Source organism: Miniopterus natalensis, chromosome 11 (genome assembly GCF_054644295.1).
Source record: "Miniopterus natalensis isolate mMinNat1 chromosome 11, mMinNat1.hap1, whole genome shotgun sequence".
NCBI lineage: Eukaryota > Metazoa > Chordata > Mammalia > Chiroptera > Miniopteridae > Miniopterus > Miniopterus natalensis.
This window is the reverse complement of record NC_142091.1, coordinates 74,110,937-74,119,415: the sequence shown is the minus strand read 5'-3', so window position 1 is coordinate 74,119,415 and position 8,479 is coordinate 74,110,937. Positions and strand designations below refer to the sequence as shown.

General features: G+C 44.3%; 1 pseudogene; it reads left to right on the top strand.

Moving 5' to 3' along the window:
- The first annotated feature begins 4,798 nt into the window (after positions 1 to 4,798).
- On the top strand, positions 4,799 to 7,430 carry LOC107533596 (staphylococcal nuclease domain-containing protein 1 pseudogene; annotated as a pseudogene).
- The last annotated feature ends 1,049 nt before the right edge of the window (positions 7,431 to 8,479 follow it).

Below are 8,479 nucleotides of genomic sequence, written 5' to 3'. Positions count from 1 at the left end.
GGAGATCGAGGGAGGAGAGCTGTCATCACTCTTCAGTCCTTCAGAGATTCCAGCTCCCCCTCCTTCCATTTCTTGCCCAGCTGTGGGACCTTGAGACAAACCTGCTCAAGCTCTGCATTTAGGATCACCAAATCTCAAAGCTAAAGGGCCCTCCTAGGCTATCAAACAGTTCCACCAGCTTTGCCTTTCTTGACTGCTGAAGACTACGGGATGGGGCAAGACTCCAGCCCTAATAGCGGCCACCCACGAATCCTACCCCACGGCTTAGTTCTGACCTGGCACTCAGTTTCTAGAATGACTGGTGACTACTAAGGCAATGAATGGATGGGGCAAGGGCAGAGGGTAGTATATTCCCAATAGGAGCACATCATTCAATGGTGGCTTCCATATATAATTTTTTATCAAATGCCTGTTTTGTGTCAGGCACTGGGGCAATTTCCTGACCCCTAGCTTAACATTTTGTAAGGAAAAGACTAGTCAATAAAAGAGTAAGCGAAAAGAAAATTGGGGAAAATTACCACAAAATACACAAACTGGTGGGGAAAATGGGAAGGAGCATTTACTTAAGAGATTATCAGAGCCCGGCCGGGTGTGGCTCAGCGGTTGAGCATCGACTTAGGACCCAGGTGATCGGGGTTCAATTCCCGGGTCAGGGCACATGCCCGGGTTGCAGGCTCGATCCCCAGTAGGGGGCATGCAGGAGGCAGCCGATCAATGACTCTTATCATTGATGTTTCTATCTATCTCTATCCTTCTCCTTTCCTCTCTATGAAATCAATAAAGATATATTTAAAAAAAAAAAAGATAATCAGAAAGGGCACTCTGATGCTTGATCCTGAAGCTAAGAACTGAAGGATAAGAAATTAGCCCTAATGTGGTCTAGGGGAAGGTTCTTCCAGTTAGGCCTTGAAGCAGGACACTACTTGGGGTATAAGGATCTGGAAGGAGGGCCAGTGTGGTTAGAAAGAGATGGATGAGGAAAGGGCCTGAATGTGGGTAGAGGCCAGATTATTTCAAAATACTAAAGGCCAAGGTAGGGGATTGGCTTTTTATTTTAAATATGATGGGACATGGCTGAAAGGTTCTAAGTTATGGAGTGACCATATGATTTATAGTTAACAATCACCTCAGCTACTGGAGATTTAATTGAACGGGGGGGGGGGGGGGGGGAAGAAGGAAATGAGATGACAGGAGGCAGCCACTGTAGTAGTCCTGTGTGACGATTGTATCGTCTTGACTATGGTTGTGGCAAGGCACCGAAGTGGCACCATTTGAAGTAACATATGCTAAAGAATGGATGGGGGAAGGAGAAATAGAATCAAAAACGACTGCTCAGAGTATGGCTGGCGCACCTACATTGATGGCGACACCACCTAAAGGATGGGATAACTGGAGGGTAGACAGACATAACAGGCTTGAGATGTATTAAGACAACCCAGGAGAACTCTCAAGGATAGCAGATCGTCATTCACGGTCACTCTGTTGTAACACTGAAGAGAATGCCATGAGAACTTAACTCTTATTTGGTATCAAATAGCCTATGGTAAAACTGGTTTCATTATACTTTAGGTCTTTGGATCCGTGAACTTTGAGCAGAGAGATTTGGAACAAGAGATGTAAATTTGAGCCTTCGGCATCTAGATCAGCATTCTCCAACAAAAATATACTGTGAGCCTCAAATGCAAAGCCACATGTGATTTGAAAACTTCTAATAGTCAATTTAGCAAAGTAAAAAGAGGTGAAATTAACTTATTTTTAATAATGTATTAATTCAATACATCCAAAACATCATTTCAACATATAATAATCATTTAAAAATGAGTATTTTACATTTTTTCATACTATGTTTTTGAAATCCCATGGGTATTTTACACTCAGAACCGTATGTGGCTATGACTTTCGTGTTGGTCAGCACTACTTCAAATGGTATACAAAGCCAAAGGAACTGATAAAATCACCTAGAACAAGGTTTCAGCCTTGACACTACTGGTATGTGGGACTGGATAATTCTTTGTGTGGGCAGGGGGGCTTATCTTGCAAGATGTTCAGTATCACTGGCCTAGGGATTGTAGGTCTTAGCGAAATTAAAGGAAGGGGTGGGGTGATTTCATATAAAAACTGCAGCAGTCCAGTTTCTAGCACATGAAAAAACCCAACCAATGTTTGTAAGAGCAACATCAAGAGGTCTTCCCTGTCACTTCTTATATAATCAAGTTTTTTTCTTCTCACCCCTTTCTCTTGACAACCAGGAGCAGTTACTGATGACTGCTGTCCTCAAAGAGAAACTATATACACCTGTTTGGAGAGACTGGAGGCTATCCAAATTAGAAGGAACCATGGGTGCATATTCAAGTATCAAGCTTTCATGGCCTCCTGACCAGACACAGCTTGTTTAAACATAGAGGAGAAAGTCAGGGGCTGGAGATACACATTTGGAAATCTTCATAATCTCTAGACAGTAGTTAAAGCTCAAAGAATTGGTGATAGTACCTAAAGAGGAGCATAGAGAAGAGAGGATAGAGCCATAGCCTCATTTTTATTGCCCCAAATACTTGTCAGATTTTTTTTCACCTTGAAAACCCAAATCTGCTGTTGGACTATTTAAAGGAATAGCTGGTGCAAATTCTAAGGGAGGAGGGGCCTGGCGTGTCTTCAATAGATCTACAAAAAATCTATCCAGTATAGTGTGGCTGAAGCTGAGTGAGCAAAAGAGAGTAGGATAAAATCATAGAGCTAAGAGGAGGGGTGATTACAAAGGGCTTTACAAGTTTGTCCATGGACTCTTTTAGTCTGAATGAAAAGCCCAGGGGTAAGCGGGTGGAAGGAGATAGGAGAGGGTAAAGAAGGGATAAATGGTGATGGAAGAAGACCTGACTTGTGGTGGTGAACACAGTACAATATATATACATTATAGAATTGATTGTGCCCCTGAAACCTATGTAATTTTAACCAATGTCACCCCAATAAATTCAATTAAAAAAGAAAAGCCTGGGGGTGGGAGGTAGCTGTGACATTATCTGATTTCTGTTTTTAAGGATCACTCTGTCTGCTATATAGTGAATAGATGGTAGACAATATAGAAGCAGGGAGATCAATTAGGAAAGAACTTAGGAAAGCCAGGTGAGAGATGATGGTGGCTCTTACTAGGGTGCTGACAGTAAGGGAGATTGTGAGAAGCCAACAAGATTTCCTAATGGACTGAATGTGGGTATAGCCCCCAAGATTTTTGGCCAGAGTGACTGAAGATGGAGTTGCCATCACCTTAGATGGGGGAAGGGTATGGGTGATGGGGGGACCAGAAGTTCAGTTTTATACAAGTTGTGCTTGAAATATCAGACATCCAAGCAAAAGTGTCAAATGGGAAGTAGGATATGAATCTGGAGTTTGGGGGAAGATCTGGTGATGTAAATTGGGAATTTTTTTTATACAGAATGGCATTTGAATCCACAGGATCACCAAAGACCAAGATCTGAACTACAGAACCTCCAAAATCAAGAGGTCAGAGAGAGAGAGGAATCAGCAGAGGAAATTGAGAAGGTAGGAAAACCAAGAGTGCTGTGTCCTGGAAGTCAAATGAGTTAAGAGTTAAGGAGCATAGTCGTCACCTGTGTCAAAATACTAATACCAAAGATATAGATAGGTAGATGAAGACTAAGAGTTAACCAGGGACTGAAGGGGTTAACTGCAAAGCAGCACAGGGCTTTTTGGGGTGATAAAAATGTTCTATATCCTGATTGTGGTGATGTTACACAATCAAAATGTCAAATTGTACTCTTAAAAATGGTGTAACTTATTGTATGAAAAGAATACTCAATCAAGCCATTTTTTAAAAAGTGTTATCACATAATAACACTGCTCTGCTTAAAAACAAGACTATTTCAGAATAAAGGCCAAAAAGGCCTTAGATGATTATCATTTAATTATCTGACCTCCTCTCCTACTACTCTCTCCCCATCACTCTACTCTTGCCCCTGGTCTCCTATTAGAATAGGTCTGCTACAACCCAGAACCTTGGGGCCCTGCTGAAACTGTTCTACTTGGAATTCTAGAAGTCTATTTGGCTATCTCATTCAAGTCTGCTCAACTCTCAACTTCTCAATGGGGCTGGTGACTCTATTATAGTAATCTGCATACATAAACATTGCTCTAGCTCTCCCAATCCTTACTCAGTTCTACCCATTTAATACAAAGTTCTTAACTCCTAACATACAATTTACTTATTTACTATGCTCACTGTCTTGGGCTGTAGTGTAAGTTTCAGATAGTGACACATTAGTTTTGGGTCATGAGGATAACACAGAGAAACCGCCCTGGCCGGGTAGCTCAGATGGTTAGAGTGTTGTCCCAATAATGCCAACGTTGTGGGTTCTATCTCCAGTCAAGGCACATAAGAGAGAGCAACCAATGAATGCATAAATAAGTGAACAAGTTGATGTTTCTCTCTCTCCCTTCCTCTCTAAAATCAATCAATAAAAAATAACTTAAAAAAAACACACCAAAAAACCATGGAGGAGAAATCACCACTATGTAATGGACATGATCTTTTAAGTTTTAAAAAAACAAAACCAAAAAAACCCCAAAAAAACAAAACCAAAAAAAAAAAAAAATCTCACCATATCATTTAGCAACATGAGAAATCACTAGCAACGTTCCTATGGATCGGCAGGATTGTATAAGCCTGATTAAAGAGGGTTGAGTAGAAAATGGAAAGTGATAACTGAAGACAGAAACCATAGAAAAAGCTTTTGAGTTTTGCTACAAAAAGGAATAAAGAAATGAAGTGGCCCAGTCCCACTGCTGCTCCTGAGTGCCCAGCACGTCTGTCCTGTCCATTGTCCACAGCTCTTGGCCACAGTGGCCTTTCACCAACACTGACACCCACAATGACACCTCCAAGCTCTATTCATGGTCCTCTCCACACACAGCTGTGACTCCTCTGGGAAACCCACATTCCTCACTGTGCAGTGGGGCATTGTCAAAACGGTCCTGTCAGGGTGCGCTATCACCCAAGGGCAGCCTCGTGGTGGGCCTCCTCCTGAGGGACAGATCCACCTTAGTAACATTTGAGCTGGAAACCTTGCCAGCCAGCTGGCTGCAACACAACTGGATGGTAAAGATACGCCTGTTGAGCCCTGGGCATTTCCTGTTCTTTGGAAGAAGCTGATGGGGAAGGAAGTCTGTTTCACGATAAAAAACAAGACTCACCAGGGATGAAAGTATGGCATGATCTACCTTGGAAAGGATATTAACGGGGAAAACACTGCAGTCTCTGGTTGCAGAGGGTTTGACCACCTGGAGAGAAGGCATGAGGGCTAATAATCCTGAGGAGAACCAGCTTTCAGAGTGTGAGGGACAAGCAAAGGCAGCTGAGACGGGTGTGGAGTGAGGGAAATGATTCACATACCATCTGGGACCTCAAGTATACCATTGAGAACGTAGGCACTTTGTGAACTCACACCACCAGAAGCCTGTCAATGCTATCACTGAGCATGTGTGAGACACCATCATGGTAAGGGCCCTGCTCCCCCCAGATTACTATATGGTTACCATTATTCTGTCAGGGATCAAGTGCCCAGCTTTTCGATGGGAAGTAGATGGCACTGAACCACCAGAGTCTTTTGCTGCAGAAGCCAAGTTTTTCACCAAGTCTCGACTGCTTCAGAAATGTTCAGATCATTCTGGAGAAATACCCTAACCAGAACATTCTGGATACCATCCTTTATCCAAATGCCAGCATCACAGAGCTCCTCCTGAGGGAAGGTTTTGCACGCTGTGTGGATTGGTTGATTGCAGTGCACACTTGGGGTGCAAAAAAGCTGAGGGCAGCTGAGAAGTTTGCCAGGCATGCAGGCTGAGAATATGGAGACTATGTGGCTTCCACTGCTAACTTGGACCAAAAGGACAAGCAATTTGTTGCCAAGGTGATGCAGGTGCTGAATGCTGATGCCATGGTGAAGCTGAACTCTGGCAACTACAAGATCATCCACCTGTCCAGCATCCGGCCACCAAGGATGGAGAGGGTGAACATACAAGAACAAGAAACTGCATCCCCTATGTGACATTCCCTGGAAAAAGTTCAATGTGACTGCAGGCTACGTTAGACCATCCAGACCAGCCAGAGACTGTGCCTGCCCTTTCAGAGTGTACCTATGCCACTGTCACCATTGGAGGAATAGACATTCACTGCTGAGACCCCCATCAGCAAAGGTCTAGCCACAGTGATCAGATATGGGCAAAATGACTATTAGAGATCCTCTCACTATAATGAGCTGCTTGCTACAGAGGCCAGAACTATTAAGAATGGCAAAGGGCTGCATAGCAAGAAGTGCGTGCCTATCCTTTCTGTGTTGCAGATATCTGGGGATATCCAAAAGGCAAAGCAGTTCTTGCCGTTTCTCCAGCAGGCAGGTGGTTCTCATCTCAAGCTCCATTTGCCAAAGGAAACTTACCACCTTCTTGCTCACAGGCACTGAATGGCCCAGAGGAGCCCGAAACCTTCCAGGCTTGGTGCAGAAGGGAGTCCTTCAGTGAGGAAGCAGTGCTTTTCACGAAGAAACTGGCGCTGGTGGAGAGCATGGACAAGGCTGGCAACCTCACAGGCTGGCTGCATAGTGATGGCACCACCTCTCCAAGGTCTACCTCACTGTGGAGTGAAGCTGTCTGCCAAGAAGGCTGCCAAGTAGGAGGAGGAGGTGTGGGCCCACTATAAGGAGCAGCCCATGGAGGAAGTGACACCCGTGCTAGAGGAGGAGGAGTGCTGGGCCACCTATAAGCCAGTGTTTGTGGCCACAATCACTGATGACCTGCACTTCTGTGTTGGATGCAGACAGGCACCCAGCTGGAGAAGCTGAAGGAGAACATGCTAAATGACATTGCCAACCACCCCCGTCAAGGGCTCCACCACCCCACCGCCGGGAATTCTGCATTGCCAAGTCTGTACATGGAGAATGAATGGTACCGGTCTAAGTAGAGAAAATGGAGTCTCCTACCAAAGTATACATCTTCTACACTGACTATGACAAGACACTGCCATCCACCTGCCTGGGTACCCTGCCACCTGCCTTCAGCATTCGTGTGCTGCCAGCTCAAGCCAGAGTATATCTTCACCCAGGTGCCCAAAGATGAGGATGCTTGAACAGACACTGTGAACAGAGTGGTGCAGAATATCTAGAACACCCAGTACCTGCTCAATGTGGCACATCTGAGCACCAGCTGCCCCTATGTACCCTGCAGTTTGCACATTCCAAGGGGTACATGGGACTGGGCTTGGTGAAAGGAACTGGTCATGGTGGAGGTGCACAAGTAGCAGTTCCAAGAAGTGATCACAGAATACCTAAATGCCCAGTAATCAGTCAAGAGGGCCAGGTGGAACCTGTGTTGTTAGACACTTCTGACTTGACAATGCAGATGAGTTTGGCTACAGCTGCTGAGGGAATCAGGTCCAACCCCCACTCACGCCAGTACCTCTTCCCCTGCCGGGTGTTTCAGCTCCAGACCCCAGACAGGGACATAGATGAGTCCAGCTTTGCTTCAGTGTATGGAAATAACATGAGAAGGAAAGAACTACAGGAACAAGATGATGGGCTGTAATGTTTAAAGTAGAGCAAACTAGCCTTAAATAAAAGCAGTTATCAAAAGAGAATGTGATACGGGAGCAGATGCTGGAAGGTGAGTTGAGGTGATGAGAGTGTTTTTTTGTTTGTTTTTTTTAATCCTTACCAGAGAACATTTTTTCCATTTTTTTTCAGAGAGAGTAGAAAAAGGGAGACAAAGAAACATCAATGTGAGAGAGACACATCAATTGGTTGCCTCCCACACATGACCCAGGGGCTGGGGATCAAGCCTGCAACCGAGGTATGTGCCCTTAACCGGAATCGAACCCAGGACCCTTCAGTCCTCAGGCCATGGCTCTATCCACTGAACCAAACCAGCTAAGGCTTAATTTCTCTTCTTATAGCTTCGGTTTTCTCAGTGAAGTATAAAGGTCATTAGTTGAGTAAACATAAGAGAAGAGGAATAGGCCAGGGATCTATTCTATTTGGTAGAATTATGGGTCTACACAAAGTTTGTGATCATTTATTTAAAGTGAGACTAAGGTCACTGTTTATTTTGGTAAAGCAAATCAGTATGTTCCTGATATGACTCTTTCTATATGAACTACGTAAGAAATTAACCTCTGATGAACTGGCCCTACCAACAGGAATGTTGGTACACACCAAGTCATGTAAAGTCAGTCAAACAGTTTAATGAAATTGGGGTGGGGGAGAGACTGGCTATTCTTGTTTGCAACAAAAGAATGTACCAGAATTGGATACCAAGAAGGCAGTAGAACATGGCTTTGGACACCAAGAAATTAAGACATCTGCTAATATATAACCTGTACCTTGTCCTTACAAGCATTGTGGAAAGCCGGTTGGATAAAGGTCAGCAAGTCTCCCATCTAGTAGGAAACCTGGGGGACAAGATATATCCACCCAGG